Source organism: Pelmatolapia mariae, linkage group LG17 (genome assembly GCF_036321145.2).
Source record: "Pelmatolapia mariae isolate MD_Pm_ZW linkage group LG17, Pm_UMD_F_2, whole genome shotgun sequence".
In the NCBI taxonomy this organism is placed as follows: Eukaryota; Metazoa; Chordata; class Actinopteri; order Cichliformes; family Cichlidae; genus Pelmatolapia; species Pelmatolapia mariae.
The window spans coordinates 40077402-40094738 of record NC_086242.1 but is presented as its reverse complement, the minus strand read 5'-3'; the positions used below and the strand labels follow the sequence as shown (position 1 = coordinate 40094738).

At 41.3% G+C, this 17337-nt stretch overlaps 2 long non-coding RNA genes across 3 annotated transcripts; both read right to left on the bottom strand.

The window, feature by feature from the left end:
- Positions 1–819: 819 nt before the first annotated feature.
- Positions 820–2266, bottom strand: LOC134615701 (uncharacterized). Of its 2 annotated transcripts, none has more exons than XR_010091322.1 (4): positions 2126–2266; positions 1758–1874; positions 1552–1660; positions 820–1408 (listed from the first exon to the last, which is right to left on the bottom strand). It is a non-coding gene; the product is annotated as an uncharacterized LOC134615701 (long non-coding RNA). The 2 variants fall into 2 exon arrangements; XR_010091323.1 differs by having other exon boundaries at positions 1552–1653.
- A 582-nt stretch (positions 2267–2848) lies between these two features.
- Positions 2849–5907, bottom strand: LOC134615702 (uncharacterized). Its single transcript, XR_010091324.1, has 3 exons — positions 5682–5907; positions 3102–3868; positions 2849–2984 (listed from the first exon to the last, which is right to left on the bottom strand). It is a non-coding gene; the product is annotated as an uncharacterized LOC134615702 (long non-coding RNA).
- Positions 5908–17337: the final 11430 nt, after the last annotated feature.

The window sequence follows — 17337 nt, the reverse complement described above, 5'->3', positions numbered from 1 at the left end:
TTTCACTCAAGCATCCCAGGACAGAGCCCTGCCCCACCATGAGCCTGGGTGGATACGTGGTTATAATATAAAATGACTGATACTAAATATGAATATTTCATGAAAATCAAATTATAATATGAATTCCTAGGTGTTTTTTATATCCAGCAAAAGATTGATTACATATGTCTGAATTGCTAACCCTAACCCTAGCTCAACAGACCACAATGCCCTGGACTGTCACTATTATTACATGCTGTGAACAGAAGTAGCTTTGATCACAATTTATGTTGTAAAAGAGAAGGAATATTGAAAAAAAGATCAACATTGTGATATTATTGACCAGAAACTTGCTTGCCAGACTCTCACAGCACAGGATCAGACTCACTGTGCATGACGGCTCAGGCCAATAATGTTTGTCAGTTGTTTAGTACTTCTGTACAGTTAGGGTCACTGTCTCTGTGTCAGTATAATTAATATGCAGAAAACACTAAAAGTTGATTGTCTTCCAATATTCTAGCATAATAAAAAACTTTGACTTTGTTAGTACATATTGTTACAGTCCTAATGCCAGTATGATTCTTCATAATGCCTGCTTTGAAATACTGAACTTTAAAATTGACCTGATGAAAGATAATTTACAGTTGGAGTCTGTCAGGATAATTCTGACTGTAAGATCACTGTATTAATCTGAATCCTTCTGAAATGTGCTGTGAATGAATGCTGATGCAATTCACTGTGTGAAAGCTGTTAATAAAATGAATCTGTGACACATGCAACACATTCACAGAGGAAGAGGACACAAAGGGAGGACACGTAGAGGCTGTGTTAAAGTCAGAAATCCAAATCTTTAGTCAAAAACAGGCGGCGGTTACAAACAGGAAGACAAGCAGTCCATTAAACAGTCTACAGGGTCAAACATGCAGAGAATTCAAACAGCAGTAAAAAATAACTGAACACTGAAAAACTTAAAGCAATGTGTGACGCAATAAAAGGAAGCAGCGCAGTATATTCACTGAATTACAAAATTACAAAAGAGAAAAACGACGATTTCTAAGGTTTGTTTTCTAAATGCAGGCAGAGTGTGGCTGGTAAAGATGGAAACATACAGAATGTAAACTGTGTGAGTTTGGTGAACTTTGTTAGTAACAAATGAGGTAAAAAAAACCAACACAAAACAGACAAAACACAGAAAGAGGCTCTCAGTATTCATTAATAATTAGAAAGCATATAAACATTCTGGTCGTGGATTTTTACAGTCTTAGTTCCGCTCGCTGTCATCACTATAATCATCATGATCAATGGCGAGATCATTAGGTGGGCGGGACTGTCTCTGTTGATGTCACCATGAAGGAACAGCATCTGGCACGTGTTGGTGAAACAGCCCAGTACTGGTTTAGTTTCCTCTCCAGCTGTTGGACATTTGACACTTCAACATTAAGGGGAAGAAGAAGAAACAGTGTTAGGTCAGGTGACCACATGGTTTCTAAAAAAACTGACAGGAAGTAACCAGGCCGTTAGAAATGGATATCATGTGTTTATAGTTACTGTATGTTAGGTAACTCTACTTACCAAAAGCAAAGCTGCTGAATGTTGCAGGAACATGCCCATGTGTGGTGGTCATTCAGTGCTGCTCCGGCAGGTTAGACAGTCCAAGACTGATATCCTGCCCATCTAAGAGCTTGAAAACACACATGCAAAGATTTAATTGTATTACAGTCAAAGTTGGATGTTCGTTTTTGTCCTTTAGAAATGTTTGTGTATTTGAAAGCACTAACATTTAGGGATGACTCGGATTGTCTCTCTATCTCCTTTAAAGGGGAGACAAGTGTGTCCACTGATCCACGTCACTTTACCTGGATGATGACTCCTCTCTCCCTCACCCAGAAACACTCCTAAAATAACCAAGCAAATAAATAATACCGAAGATTTACTCACATTTCAAAAACATCAAAAACATCTCCCTTTGATTCCATTACTCCATTCCTGCTGAACATCAGGCAACAAATGTCCCAGTAAATCACAGTAAAATGTAAAGCACATGTTTTCTCTGCTTTGTCTAACCTCTGCAGAGCCCCTCTGTCAAGAAAAACATATCTTTAAGCATAAAATAAATATACATTTCATAACACGTCACTGGACAAACCTCGGTCAGTTGATTTCCTCTGTGCAGTGCAGACGAGCATCAGTCAGCAAGTCAAGGTGGTGAGATGGACTCGTGCCCTTGGTGACTCTGCTAGTTCTTCTGCTTCTGATGAAACACCACCGTCTCTCCACACCGTCACCATCTGTGAGCACAAACTGAAGCTCTGCTCTGCCAGCATGTAGGAAATCACATATCACACACACAAGGGTGAAGAAACATTAGAGCTCAACTTTGGATACTTTAGATCTAAAAATCAAAGTAGCTCTTAGTTTCAGCAATCAGTGAACAGACACAATGATACCAAACTGATTCTGTATGAATACAATATGGTATTTTCAATACAGGTGTCAAATTAATGTATTAAAACTAATACAGATATATGTATATATATATTTGATAAATTAGTTTGCTAAATTAGAACATACATATATATATATATATATATATATATATATATATATATATATATATATATATATATATATATATATATATATATATATATATATATATATATATATATATGTACACATTATTTAACAATTGCAACTGAAAGAAACTAAATATTGAACAAAAATATATTGTCACATTCTGCATTCTCTAATACAAATTTCACAAAGTAAATTTTTGATTAACAGAAAAAATATGAATTACAAAAAATAATTGTATATTATTAAAATATTATGCAACCGTGACCAAAGTCAGAATCATCATTACAGTATTGTGGACTTACTGCTTGGGTAATAGTGATAAACTTCAGGGGAGATAATTGATGACAGAAAACTGTAAACAACACTCTGAAGTCTGAAGCTGCTTTTCTTGTTTCTGTGACCTCAGCACGCTGACAGACTTGAAGTTGCTAAAGATTTCAAAAAGTGATAATTATAGGGAAGAAACTTCTCTTTTTCATCCGTTTAATCAAACATTTGATGCCTCAGCTGTCTCAGTCCTATAGCATTCTGCAACTACAACTAACCTGAGGAGGCTTGGATTTGGCTGCAGGTGCCCCTGTACATCCTTCTCAGCAGCACACATGTGGGTACCATTTAATCACACTTCGTCCTGAGCTTTGCTTCATCACAAGACTAAAGGTGGCATCCCGTGTCACGGTCTTATCATCATCCAACTGGAGAAGAAACATTTATGGTCATCCTGGTTTTGTTTTCTGATTCTGCAAAAAGACTGAGGACAACAAAGCCCAGAGAACAAGAGATACACAACATCCAACATTCAGACTCAACAGCCTCCATAAATGAAGAGCACCAGGTTGGTCCAGTTATACTAGATATAAGCATAATTCACATTACTGTGTATGAATAATAATCAAGAGACAAACTTTGAAGATGCAGAGCATGATGTCCCATCATCAGACTGTAAACAAATATCCACCAGGCTTCTTTGTTGGCAGAGGTGATGATTCTCCCATCAGGGATCAGTAGCGTGTATTAACATGTGGTATAAGCAGCAGTCACTGAAATATTACTGTTTCAGATAAGAAATCTAGCACATAAAAGCCAGGGTGGGAGGGATCTCTATAAACTGACTTACCTCTGCAAGTGTGAGGCTGTTCCTCCAGCTTCAACAAAATTATAACTCTCCAGTCACAGACAAACAAAGAAACTCCAGCTGGGAGATAGAAAACACTGTCTGGGTCTTGCTGGATGTTGCTGGTCAGAGTCTCACATTAGCAGAGTGCTGCTTGGTCCCACTGACCCATGTGGACAGTGACTGTGGAGAACTGTTCTGGAAAATGGAAAAGAGAATTAAAATGACAAAAAGCCAAACAGGCTTTCCACAAAGACTCTCTTGGAATCAGCAATCAAAAAATCATTGGTTCATATTACAATTAAATATGAACAGGCTCCTTAAATGTAAGCAGTTAAGATCTGATTTGATTTACATCCTTCACACAGCACATGTGTCCAGGCTGTCAGGTAAACATAGAATTAATCTCAGGTAACATGACTCACAGTAGAGATTCAGTAAGAAAGATTGCTAGCTCTAATATTATTACCACACCAACAGCTCAGATTTCTAGAAGTATTTAAACAAATGTCAGTCTATCCATTCATTTTCTTCTGAATATTCAATTCATGTTCACAGGGGGGGTCTCGTGGAATTTTGTAAAGTCTGCAACACAGAAAGAGCTGTGATCAAGCTATTTATTACTGCGCGCAGGAGAGCCAACACACATCAAACATCACAGTTCACAGTCATGCCAGCTCTGCCACAGAAGTCGTGCTCCTACATCTTTATGCATTCCAAGGAAGAGGAAGTTACAAACTGATCATACCACACTTCACACGCCTCGCTATGAAACCTAACGGATCAATGGTTACGCTGTTTTGTGCCCTTGGCCTTATCAGCACCTGTAAAGGGAGTTGTTTTCTCAAACTGCTGATGCTGAAGTAAGTTCATCTAGTTTTAGAAACTTTCACTGATCAGTCTATAACAGTGTCACAAATAAGCATATGCATAAGCACTTAAATACTTTAAATGAGAATAATAGAACATTTCTATTACAGGAGCCAGAGCCTGTCCCAGTAGTCATAGGCAGAGCACACCTGGACAGGTACCAGTCTGTCAGAGGACTAACAGAGAGACAGACATCAGAGTAACAAATCTATTTAAAATTAATGTAAGCTTGCTACAGCTGTATGTATGAGCATGTGTTTCTGTGCTCTCAGGAACCTGGAATTCATTTTTAGTCTACTTTAAACAGACCTCACAAAAGGCTGATGTGGCTAGGTCAGTAGTCTGATTTAAGTACGATGCCTTTGGCCAGGGATTAATCTGCACTGCAGTCTTACATATTATCCCCACACCTGAATCAAAAATATTGATATTTACATATAACATTTCAGCTGATGCAGCCTGACTCAATCCTAGATGTTCAGCACACACAGAGACACAGAGGTACTGTTTAAAGTTTAGTGTTAACCTGAGTCACTGATCATTTACAGTATTACAGAGTCTGGCAGTCTTTGCATGATGTCCACGTCACTGTAAGTTTCTAGCTGACTCTCAAGTGTGACAGGTGTGCCAGCAGGAAAGAGTCATAATAACCTGCATCCTGAGGTTTGTCATGCAGGATTAAAAGAGCCAGGCTTTGTTCACACAGCTAGGATTGTATTTTACACTGACCCTGGGTCAGTATAAGTATCATACAGTTTAAACGAAGCACTGAAACTTGCACATATTTATTACAGATGCATTGAAGCTAATCGAGATATTTACTGTCAATCTGTGGCTGCGATTAATCACTTTACTGGAAACTTTATTAACTAGTAACTTCATCAGTCATGACAGAAGCTAATATTTCTGTCCCAACATCGTTTAAACAGTAACAGCTTTACTACAATATAAGCTAACGTTTACACCGTAACTTTAAGCTAGCACCATAAAGACGGTAAAACACGTAATAATATCTACAAATGCATCTTAAAGCTGTTATATTAGCACTCGGTGTATTACTAACATAAGCACATTAACATTATTGACACTCGCTGACTTTTAATAGTCCTTCTATAAATGCTGTCCGGTTAAATGGTCTTACCTGTAACACTGCTGTATCCACCGGATTCCAGCCAGAGTGGATTCTGGAGTCTTCCACGCTCCTGTCAGTGATCCTCCATCTGGATGGATGATAACAACCTTCTGAACAATCTAGCAGGTGGATGGCCCACATCTATGGGACTGATTTCTGCTAATAACGCCCATTGTATGGACTGATAACAGCCGAAGCGGGTGAATAAAGTCACCGTGTCGCTAGCTGTGCCATTACCCAGCATACACCTCTCCCTCCATAAATGCAATAAACGATGCAAAAGTAATGGCCTATAATTAATTTATCTGCTGTATCTGCTGTTTCTCAGGTAGTTGTTTACATTATATAATATATTGTGTTCAGTACACGTCACTACAATGTGATTTTGGAAATGTATAAATATACGAACAACAGGCTCTTCCGCGGAAATCTCTTGTCGTCGATAAACAACGATTAGGGAGCAGCATAGTATTCAATAGGAGGACCCTGCACGTCAATTCTCGACGCCAGGGGGGTACCCTTCGCGTCGATAAGTGAAGCAGAGGGAGCCTGACCATGCGTCACACATTTGACGAGTTGGGAGTGAGAACGTGTTGCCAGAACACAAGAGACCAAGGAAGACCAACAGAGGGGCAGCCGCGCCACTATCCCAGAAAGAGCTGAGGAGAGTCCCAGATGAGGGGTCACTCAGCAGCCGCGGAGCAGAAGCCGGGGGGGGTTGCAGTGACGTGCCCGTGAGCTCTGCCGGCAGCCAGCTGTGCCTGAGTGACCGAGCCCCAGGCCGAGAGGCTGAGGGCACCCCACCCCCGAAGTGGCCCGAGCGAGCCCCAGGCTCCAGGCCCCGACAAGCAGCCGCCAAGGAGTGAGCCGGTGTGTCCCTGGACGCCCATGCCCGGACACAAGGAACCACCAATGCACTGATGTCTGAGGGCTTCCGCCACCGGCAGGGGACGTGGTGGGGTGAGATAGGCCTCCATACCTTGGAGGGCCTGAGATGTCCCCAGAGAGGTGGCGTCTGATACCCAACCTGACATATAGACACAGACATACAGACACACACAGATACAAACATCCATTCCCACCCTCATGCTCTCATAAGCAATTACTCCACACTCAACCAACGTGCAGACAGACATAAAGAGACACTGTACACACAATCACACTCCCCAAGCGTACTCTAAGAACCGGGTCTAGGTACCCTTGCCCCTGGAGGGGGAAACTGCACCCAGACCCAGGTGGTGTTACCCTTTTCCCTGCGGTGGGGAGAAGCAGACCGCCCCGACTCCGCAGCAGCAGGGAGGCCCCACATTCCAGACCCCAGTCGGATGGCCATCTCCTCCTCCTAGCCCCTCCGCTCCAGCAGGTCGCAGAGAACGGGGGTGTAGGAAGACTCCAAACCTCCCTCCACCCGCTCATATGTAGTGTTGATGTATGTGTGTTCTAAGGTGCATTTAAAACCCAGGAGGGCATGGAGCTACCTGCCAGAGAGCAGCAGGTAAGCGCATAGCCCCTCCTGATAGCCCTCAATGTCTATGTGTATTTAAAATTGAGAGGTGGGCAACGACGCCAGGGGTGAGGTTGTACACCCTGATGGTAATTTTGAGTCCGTGTTGCGTGCCCAACCCCAAGATCCTATATGTATGTGTTATGAGAGTGTGAGTAATGTGAATGTCTAAGTTGTGAGATAAAATTGAGGCAGAGGCAGCCAGAAGGGGACGGGGGGGACCGGGGGGGGGGGGGGGGGGGGGGGGATGCCTCCTCTGCACCCTGGTGACACACCCCTACCCCAAGGCCCTGCATGTGTGGGTGATTGTGATGGAGCGGGAAGAGGGAGGCAGCTGGAGATGGGGAGGGAAGGAAGGGAGGGGCAAGTTAGAGAGTTCCTGAAGAGAGGAAAGTTCCTGCAAGATGTGACAACCTCCCCCACCAGTTGAAGAGCCCCCCAGGTGGCTCGATGCACCGGCGGCACCCTGCGCCGGGCCCTCATACACCCACCCGCCCACAACCTCGGCAACACACCAACCAGGACCCAAGTCCCTGAGGCCCCGCCAGGGCCCCAGCCCAGAGACGGAGCGCCCCCACAACCTCACGCCCGTCCCGGACCCACCCAGGGGCAGCCAGGCTACCAGGTCAGTAACCCACGTCCTTCAGCACAGACCCTCCCCTAGCCCCGCTGCACGCAGCCACGAGGAAACCGTCACCTAAGAGCCAACAGAGCCCCTAATTGGCCATGACCGCTACCCCGGGTTGAGCCCTCCAAGGAAGATGCTCCTGGGGAACCCCCCGACGCCCTAAGCCTGTCCCTACCCCCACACCAATCACAACAGTGAAGGTGGGACCAAACTATGACCCCCCACCCCCACTAGGTGATGGAGCTGATCAAAGGAGCCCAGAGCAATTGATCTGATGTGGTGGCAGAGGCTGTATCAAGACTAATGTAATCTAATAGATAATTTCTATATTGGTTTGAATTAAGATTATTTTTATTTTTCCAGTTCATGAGGACTGTTTTCTTGGCTATGCATAGGGCAGTGAAAACCATATGGGCTATATTCTTTTCTGTAGTGACATTATCTAAGCTGCCCAACAAACACACTAAAGGGGAAGTTGGAATGTTACATTTCAGACACTTCGATAAGTCTTCACATATCTCGCGCCAAAACTTCTGAACTGGTGGACAGAACCAAAGAGCGTGGATATAATTGTCCGGTGAATTGGTTTGGCAGTGTGAGCAGTTGTTGGTAGACGTAAAGCCCATCTTGAACATCTGATGACCTGTATAGTGCACTATATGTAGTATTTTGTATTGAATTAATTGAAGACTGGGATTTCTAATTAAATGAAAGGTTTTTAAGCAAATCTGAGACCAGACGTTTTGGTCTAAGTTAACTGATAAATCCGCTTCCCATTTTGCAATAGGAAGTGATATTGATTCATCTGTTTTAGAAAGCATTCTGTATATTTTGGATAGTAATTTGGAGGTTTTAAGAGTAAGAAATTGAACCACACTTGGTGGTGTTTGTAGTTCAACTTGACCCGGTTTAAATTTCTTTTTTACTATGGATTTAATTTGTTGATATTCTAAAAATCTTTTCTTGTTGATCCCGTATTGTGTAACTAGTCTGTCAAATGAAATAAATTCTGTTCCTTCTAGTATATGTTCTAAATATTTGATTCCTTTACCACTCCAATCTGAAAAGTTTATCATATTATTGTTTAGTAATATGTCAGGGTTGTTCCAGATAGGTGTACGTTTGCATGGGATTAATGAAGACTCTGTCAACTTCAGAAACTCCCACCATGCTGTCAGAGAAGAGCTGATGTTGACGCTTTTGAAGCATTCATGTCGTTGGATGTTTGAGCTGATAAATGGTAGATCTGAAATCTCTAGATTATTGCAAAGTGCTTGTTCTACATCTAGCCAAGGTTCATCTAAGAGGGTATGTTTTTGCCATCCTGAGATAAACTGAAGCCTGTTGGCTAAGAAGTAGTGCTGAAAGTTAGGTAGTTCTAATCCTCCTTTATCCTTGGTCTTTTGTAGTGTTTTTAAGCTTATACGTGGGGCTTATTTTTCCAAAGGAATTTGGACATATATGAATCTAGAGATCTGAACCAATCTTGTGGTGGTTTAGTTGGGATCATTGAGAATAAATAATTTATTTTTGGTAATACCATCATTTTTATAGCGGCAACCCTTCCCGTGAGTGATATGGGTAGACATTTCCACCTAGCCAGATCACCTTCTACTTTCTTTAAAAGTGGGATATGGTTTAATTTAGTTAGATCTGCAAGCTTGGGAGAAACATTAATACCTAAATATTTTATATTTGCCGATTGCAGTGGAGTAGAAGAGGAATTATGGAAGGAGCAATTAATCGGAAGGACTGTAGATTTTGACCAGTTAATTGAGTAATCTGATATTCTTGCAAAAGAGTTTATCAGTTCAATCACCCCAGAGAGATTGGTTTGTGAATTTTGGAGAAAGAGTAACACATCATCCGCATAAAGGCTGATTTTATGTTCCACGTTCTTGCATTTTATGCCCTTAATTACTGAATTCTGTCTAATTGCTGCTGCTAGTGGTTCGATAAAAATTGCAAACAGTGAAGGGGAGAGCGGGCATCCCTGCCTGGTGCCCCTCAGGAGACAGAAGCTGGAGGATGTCTGGTCATTTGTTCTGACACAAGCTGTTGGGGAATTATATAATATTTTTAACCAGTTGATGAAAGAAGATCCAAAACCAAATTTGTGTAAAGTTGCAAATAGAAATTTCCAGTTAACTCTGTCAAACGCTTTTTCTGCATCTAAAGAAAATATTGTAGTTTCAAGGTTTTTACTGTACGAGTAGTCTATCAAATTAAGTAATCTACGTGTATTTGTTGATGAGTGCCTACCTTTTATGAAACCAGTTTGGTCAGGATGAATTAAGAGGGGGGTTATTTTCTCTAGTCTCTTTGAGAGAGCTTTGCAGATTATTTTAAGGTCTACATTTATAAGGGATATTGGACGATAGCTTGAGGGATATACAGGGTCTTTGCCTGGTTTTAGCAGGAGATTAATGTTTGCAGAATTCATATTTGATGGAAGTCTGCCGTTTTCTTTGATTTACAACAACGTTCTGTAAAAAACTGGTGCTAGAATCGTCCAGAATTCTTTGTAGAATTCTGCAGGAAAGCCGTCTGGACCTGGAGCCTTATTATTGGGCATACTTATCAGGGCTTCCTGGAGTTCACCTGATGTCAGTGGTGAATCCAATGCCATTGCTTGAGAGTCTAATAATTTTGGAAGAGTTATGTTGTCTAAAAACTGATCAATTTCCTTTTTAGATGGGTTTATTTGTGGTGAATACAACATTTTATAGAAATCCCTGAAAATGTTGTTTATTTGTTTCGGTTCATATATTGTGTTCCCAGATGAATCTTGAACAGCACATATAGTTGGTTTTTCTTTATTTATTTTTAGCTGGTTTGCTAGAAATTGACCGGATTTATTACTATGTTCATAATTTTGTAAGCGTAGTCTTTGTACTAAGAATTTTGTTTTTTTTAATCAATTATCTCATTTAATTCTAGTTTTGTTTTGCGTATTTTGTTCAGTGTTTCCTGATCTTGGTCGGATGCGTAGGCTTCTTCTAGTGATTTGATGGTTTTTTCTAATTCCTGAATATTTTTGTTTTCTTTTTTCTTTTTATGTGATGAGAAAGAAATTATTTTACCTCTCATCACAGCTTTCCCTGCTTCCCATAGAACAGAAGCTGATGTTCCGGGAGTGTCATTAAAATCTAAATATGAAGTCCACTCTTTTTTAAAATATTTAATAAAGTCTTCATCTTTAAGCAGTGATGTATTAAATCTCCACTTTTTACTTGGCGTAGTATTATTCTTAGTGTTAAAGATACAGGAGCATGATCGCTGACAGCTACAGGGTGAATCTCAGTGTCTGAAATGTCCCTCAGCAGTGAGCTGCTGACCAAAAAATAATCCAGACGAGAGTAGGAGTGATGAACATGTGAGAAAAAAGTATATTCCTTACTGGTGGGGTGAAGGGAGCGCCATGCATCGCAAAGACCAAAGTCGCTCATATACTGTTTGATTATATTTATGGACTGCCAATTACGCTGAGTTCCTGCTGTATTGAGCCTATCCATTTCTTCATTTAGTCCAAGGTTGAGGTCGCCTCCAAGAACAAGTGTGCCATCTAAGTGTTCAGAGAGTGCACTGAAAAAACTGTGAAAGAATGAGGGATCATCAACATTTGGACCATATACACTTACAATACATAGCTTTTTATCAAGTATAGATAGTTTAATGATTAAGAATCTGCCCTCTGGATCTATAACTGTATCGAGTACTGTGAAATTAATATTTTTATGTATTAAAATTGCTACTCCCCTTTGTCTAGAATTATAACAAGCTGAGAACACATTAGGAAACTCAGGTGTTTTAAGTTCATTCGAACCTCTAAGAGGTCTGTGGGTCTCTTGTAAAAGGACAACATCTGCCTGTAGTTTTTTGAGTTGGTTAAATATTTTTAACCTCTTTTCTCTGGAGCCAGCTCCATTTACATTCCATGTAACGAATCTTAGTTCACCCATAGATGTCTGTGTATAACTAGGGGTGTGCGGTGTGTGTGTCGCTTAGACAGGTGGAGAGAATACATCACTTGTTCGTAAATAAAGAGAGGGAGAGAGAGAAAAAATGTGTGGCGAGATGCTCCCTGAGTCTGACTATGTGTTTGCATATTTACTAATATGAGTATGCTTGGCTTAAGTGTGTGTATCCTATACGACTGTGTGCGCTGTCTGACTGATGTAAATGTGCTGCCGTTGAGCGCATGACTGTGCGTGATCATGCTCTGCGTATGTGTCGAAATAAAGGATGTTGTTTGTGGATGAGTGTGGAAGCAGGTGATTGAAGCAGTGAAAGAAAGAAAGAAAGAAAGAAACCAAGGACAAGGGTGAGCAGCATAAAAACAAGAGGGGGAAAAAGAGAGAAAAAATATTATAATAATAATATTAAATAAATTCTAACAACAGCTGATCAAGCTTAAACGTGCTGCTGTTGTTTAGCGCGACATCCGCTGGTTTCCTGTTTCTGGCGCAAAGTGGGCGATAAACAAACAAGAGAGAAAAGCCGATCAGCTGATCATTGATCAGTTTCATGATTGAAGTAGCAACAGGAGAGAGAGGGGAGAGAATGAGAGAAGAAGAAACAGCTGTGCAGCGTAAAGACGCAGAATAACTCCAGCTTTGTGTCTGAAGTACGGGCCAAACTTTGTTCCTTTTCAGCTCAATACGAAACGCGTAATATTTTCTCTGAATACGAGACGATTCCGTTTTTAAAGGGCAGTTGGCAACTCTAATAACTAACCTTATGAACAAAATAAAGTTCACTATCAGTAACATCATAGCACCCACCCAGCTGTATAGAAACTCCGTCAGCTAGCTAGTACGCAGTACGAGTTATTGTAACTGACTGTAAAGAGTCAGCACAACGAAAATAAACTCCACCTAAACTTGGTTTATATCTGACCCAGATAGACTGCAGGTCATAACTTCTTACCTGAAGTTCAGTTCACCTGACACTCGGACCGGCGGCCGCCTCGGGTCTCTGCTCCTCCTGCCTCCCCCTTCCCTCATCCACCTGCTGGCCTCTGTGGAAGGTCCGCCATAACAACTGAGTTATTTTTATACATCTGTCACCTTTCATTGTTTATACCGTTACGTAAAAAAAAAGATGAAAAAAAAAAGAAACATCGGCAGATCAAAACAAAAAATCACCATCGGCCCACCGAGTCCAGCTATGGCTACATATGTGTTTAGTAGTAATTTCTTTTTGTAGAGGGCTAGCAAAAGAACCGTTTTCGAGGGCATCGCCATATTGGAATCCCAACTTGTCCAACGAGGCTAACCAGAACGCCGTTTACTCGAGTGTGACATTATTCACACTTTTTCTGTGTTTTCTTTGTTCCTGAGTAAATCGGTTTGGCTGAGATCAAAGTTATTAGCATAGATTAGATTAAATAAAGCTTTATTAATCCATCAGGTGGGTTCCTCCGGGATTTTTGCACAGCTGAATAAACGTCAAAAAGAAAACTGATTAAACAGAAGTGTGAGACGGTGGAGAATTTACTCCAGTGTCCTGTTATATTTTAGATATCAAGGAGCAGACGGCCGAGTTTATTAAACTCGACCGAGTCAGCAGTGACGCAAATCTGAAGGCCAGGCCGTCCCATTTCACAGCCTCGCACTTCTGGCCTTCTCGGTCTTCGAAGGACCCGGCCCACGTAGACCGCAAAGGCCGGGTCCTCCGAAGGATGCGGCCTACGTTTTGGGACACAGCTGCAGTCCGCAAATAGAGATCGACAGACCACGTGACTTTCGCGCATTGCATTGTGGGTACGAGTGGCAGCAAAATCAAAACACCGCATCAAGCGCTAGCATTTCCAGCACCGGCATCACCAGCATCATTAATTCTGCGGTTTTAAACCCTACTTGCATTTTATTTGCCCCCAAAAAAGTTTTGTACAAAACGAAGGATAACACGGCAGGTCCGTACAAAGACAGACGTGACGAAAAGGCAAAAAAAAGTACGAGGAAAAAATCAAAGGAGTGAAAGGGTCAGACCCATACGAGCATACAGAGTGGAGTAAGGACGTTAGCGTGCTGCCCAACTTTCATCACGCACATATTTATTATTATATGGTCCTAAGTGTGAGTGCATAGACTCACAAAATGTTTAGTAACTTCAGATCCCTGCAACAAGCCCAGGTCCAGTTTACTTTGGTGATTTGGACTATTCCATTTCACAGCTGTTGTTTTTTATTCTTTATCTCCTGTACAGGCCAACACAATCTATTTGTCGTTTCAGGTTGTAGTGTTACACAACATTTTCAGATCTAATAGAAATAAAATAAATGTTTCGGAATTCATTCAATTTATTGTCTTTATTTATAACTGGCATTATTGTTTCACTCTATTATAGAATCTTACAAGAAAGAGGCAAAATTATATTCCATTGTGCTTTATTAGCTGCTTCAGTGAAAAACAAATCAACAGTGCAAAACAACATAGTGGAAAACAGTTATTCATCACTTGCTTGCTTCAATACAACACTTGGGCACATATATGCGGGACGTTTCGTGGCTGTTTTGATCTTAACCGATCAAATCTGGCTGTGGTAGCAGCTTTAAACTCGGTAGGACCCAGGCTGATAGAGGGTGCCCAGTATGGATCGCATTCCTTTTTTTTGAAGGCTGGTTTTCCTACAAAACACAACAAACATTAGCCCGCAAAGCCACAGTGAACAAAGCAGCATAGCGCAACGAATTCAATTCAAATCAATATAAGACTTATTTGTAACCTACATCAACAATTATGTTATGATAAATTACGTAATAACTACAACAGAAGACTTACCTTTGTGGAAATGCTTGGAGCAGACTAACATGTGAGCTGGAGTGTGCTGGGACGTTATATTTGGTCTTCCAATGGCTGCAATCCAGGCCATCCGTCGGCTCTTTGTTACTTCGGAAACACGGCTTGAACAATTTCTCTTCCACGATGGAATCTGATAAAAACCGATCTTTTTACCCGTCGGCTTCCCGTGGCTGACATGCGACCCGCTATTGCAGTTAATAATACAACAGATTCTTGGCGTTCTTTGTGTTTCTTTTTATCACTGTTTAACTGTTGTCTTGTGAAAGCCTGCGTGCGCTAGTACCACTTGCCACTTGTACCTACAATCCTTTGCAGTTTTACCCCGGAAATGACGTCACATTTTCAATCTCTATTGGGACACAACCCTTAACTCAGCAAACTGACCTGCCCAGATGAGAGACAGCTTCAGTAAGTGAATGAACCGTTGTATACACCAAAGGTGAAAACCACGGAGATAATATGTCTGTGAATGTCTGTGAAGGTTCTCAGTCATACCCGAAACCCTGGCTGATTAGGTCCCACACCCGCTTTCACACCTTGGCTCATGTGATTAGAGGATCACCAGGGGGTCCTTTGTCCCTCTTTAGGGGGATACTCCCACTGGGTTTAAATCTGGGACTCTCGGCCATTTGACCTTAGAATTGAAGAAGCTTCTCGGATGAGAGGTGAAACGTCTTCAAGCAACTTTAAGAAGTCCAGACGCTTTTCTTTGCTAACTCCTTTGACCACGGAGATAATAGCTAACCATAATACAAGAAGGAACCCCAGCCCCCCTGTGTGAACACTACAGATGGTTAAGTCCATGTTATTGGCCTCTGCATTTAAACCAGCTCCACCCTCAGCCTCCTCCAAACCAGGAAGGACTGCAGCGGCAGCCAGCTAATTCAAAAAGAAACCATAACAAACAATACTAAACAGACTCTATGCCATCATTTGGCCTGTAGCTTACTGCTGTCATGTATTACAAACTAACTCAAAAGTTTAAATTGGTTAATATAAAATCACTGAAGCTTTACAGCACAATGTAAAAATAGGAAAGAAAGGTAAACATGAATATTATTATGAATATTAATATTAGTATTTCAGTTGTGTGGTTGCATGGAGCCTTCACAATTGTTTCTCCCAATTTTAATTTGCACAACAAGAAATGAAATAAAGCTTTTTTTTCCAGATCATCTTGGTGAATAAGCATCAACTCTATGAATTCAGTTTTTATTACCAGGAAACATAAAGGCTGACTTGCCATTCTCTACAGTGGATTAAGACTAGGTGCTGTTTGTATCACATCAGGTAAGGACCCAGTCATGTATTCGTCGCTGTGCCTCTCTACTTGCGATAGCAACAACACATGACTACAACGCCCGTGATTCCTTTTCTGCTCCTTCGTCCTTTTCCATAAATGGGGTTTAAGTGTTTTGTGTCACACAGCTTAATCTGTGGTTACGTTTCTTACTCTGAGGCTTTTCCACTCACTCACTCTTGTTTTTCTGTTTGTTCAGACACAACCTGACAAGGCAAAAACCAGGTGAGCTACGTTGTGTATCTAATTTTATGTTTTTGATTGCATTTTTTTCTTATGTGTTTTGGTTTCCAATGTGAATGTTTCTATGATTATTACTGAGACCTGCAGTCTTTTGCTTAAGCTTTCATTAGTTAGTTCATGACTCAACCCAGAATTTAGCCAGTTACAGTCTCAGGTCTTCCTCCCCTCACCCCCAGGTTTGTGACAGATGGCCCCGCCCCTCCCCGAGCCTGGTTCTGCTGGTTTCTTCTCCTTAAGTGGGAGTTTTTCCTTCCCACTGTCACTACGAGCTTGCTCACAGTAGGCCATTTATTGTTGGGATTTTTCTCTGTATTATTGCAGCTTCTTTGCCTTACAATAGAGCACCTTGAGGTGACTGTTGTTGTGATTTGGCTCTGTATAAGTAAACTGAATTGTATGTACTGTGCTTCTGTAAATGCTTCCAATGCCAAAGCCCAGTCACACTAAAAAAAAAACCCCAATATGTTTTATTGACTTTATTGTCCTTGTTTTGTGTTTCAGTGGCTGCTGTTTACTTAAGCATTAATTGACCTTTTCAGTGCCAAACACAATACATAGAGAAGTTACTTTTCAGTCTATGTTTATGTATTCAGATTGCATATTACAACACACACAGGCCCAGATCTTCTGGAGGCTTGTGCATGGCAAAGTTGCCACTCTTAAAGTGATTATGTTTCATTACAGTGGAAATGGGAGAACAGGGTTTCCTGGTGCCTCAGGATCAATAACCCAGCTCTCGTTCTGTGAACACACGAACAGCTGCTTTACTCTCATGTCAGGATGTTCATGAAAACTGTCCCTATCCTCTGAGGGGTGTGGATGATGATTATTGCTTATATATTACCAGTATTTATCTTCTGTGTATCATCTCTTTTCATTTGCATTTCTCACAAATTGATCTAATTTGCGACTCCAGTGAAATCCATTGTGTTGTCATTATGAGCTACTAAACAAGTGTTTTGTATGCAGATGTACTGTGAAAAAGGGTTTGTCCTTTCCTGATTTCTTTCTCTTTTTCAGCAAAAAGAAACAGTTTTAAATGATTTGTTTATTAAGAAAAAAAAAATATCCAAACCTCTCAAAAAAGTAATTACCACCCGAACCTAATCACCCTGGGCAGCAAGAACTGCAGTCAAATGTTTGTGATAACGGTAATGAGTCTTTTACATGGGTGTGGAGGAACT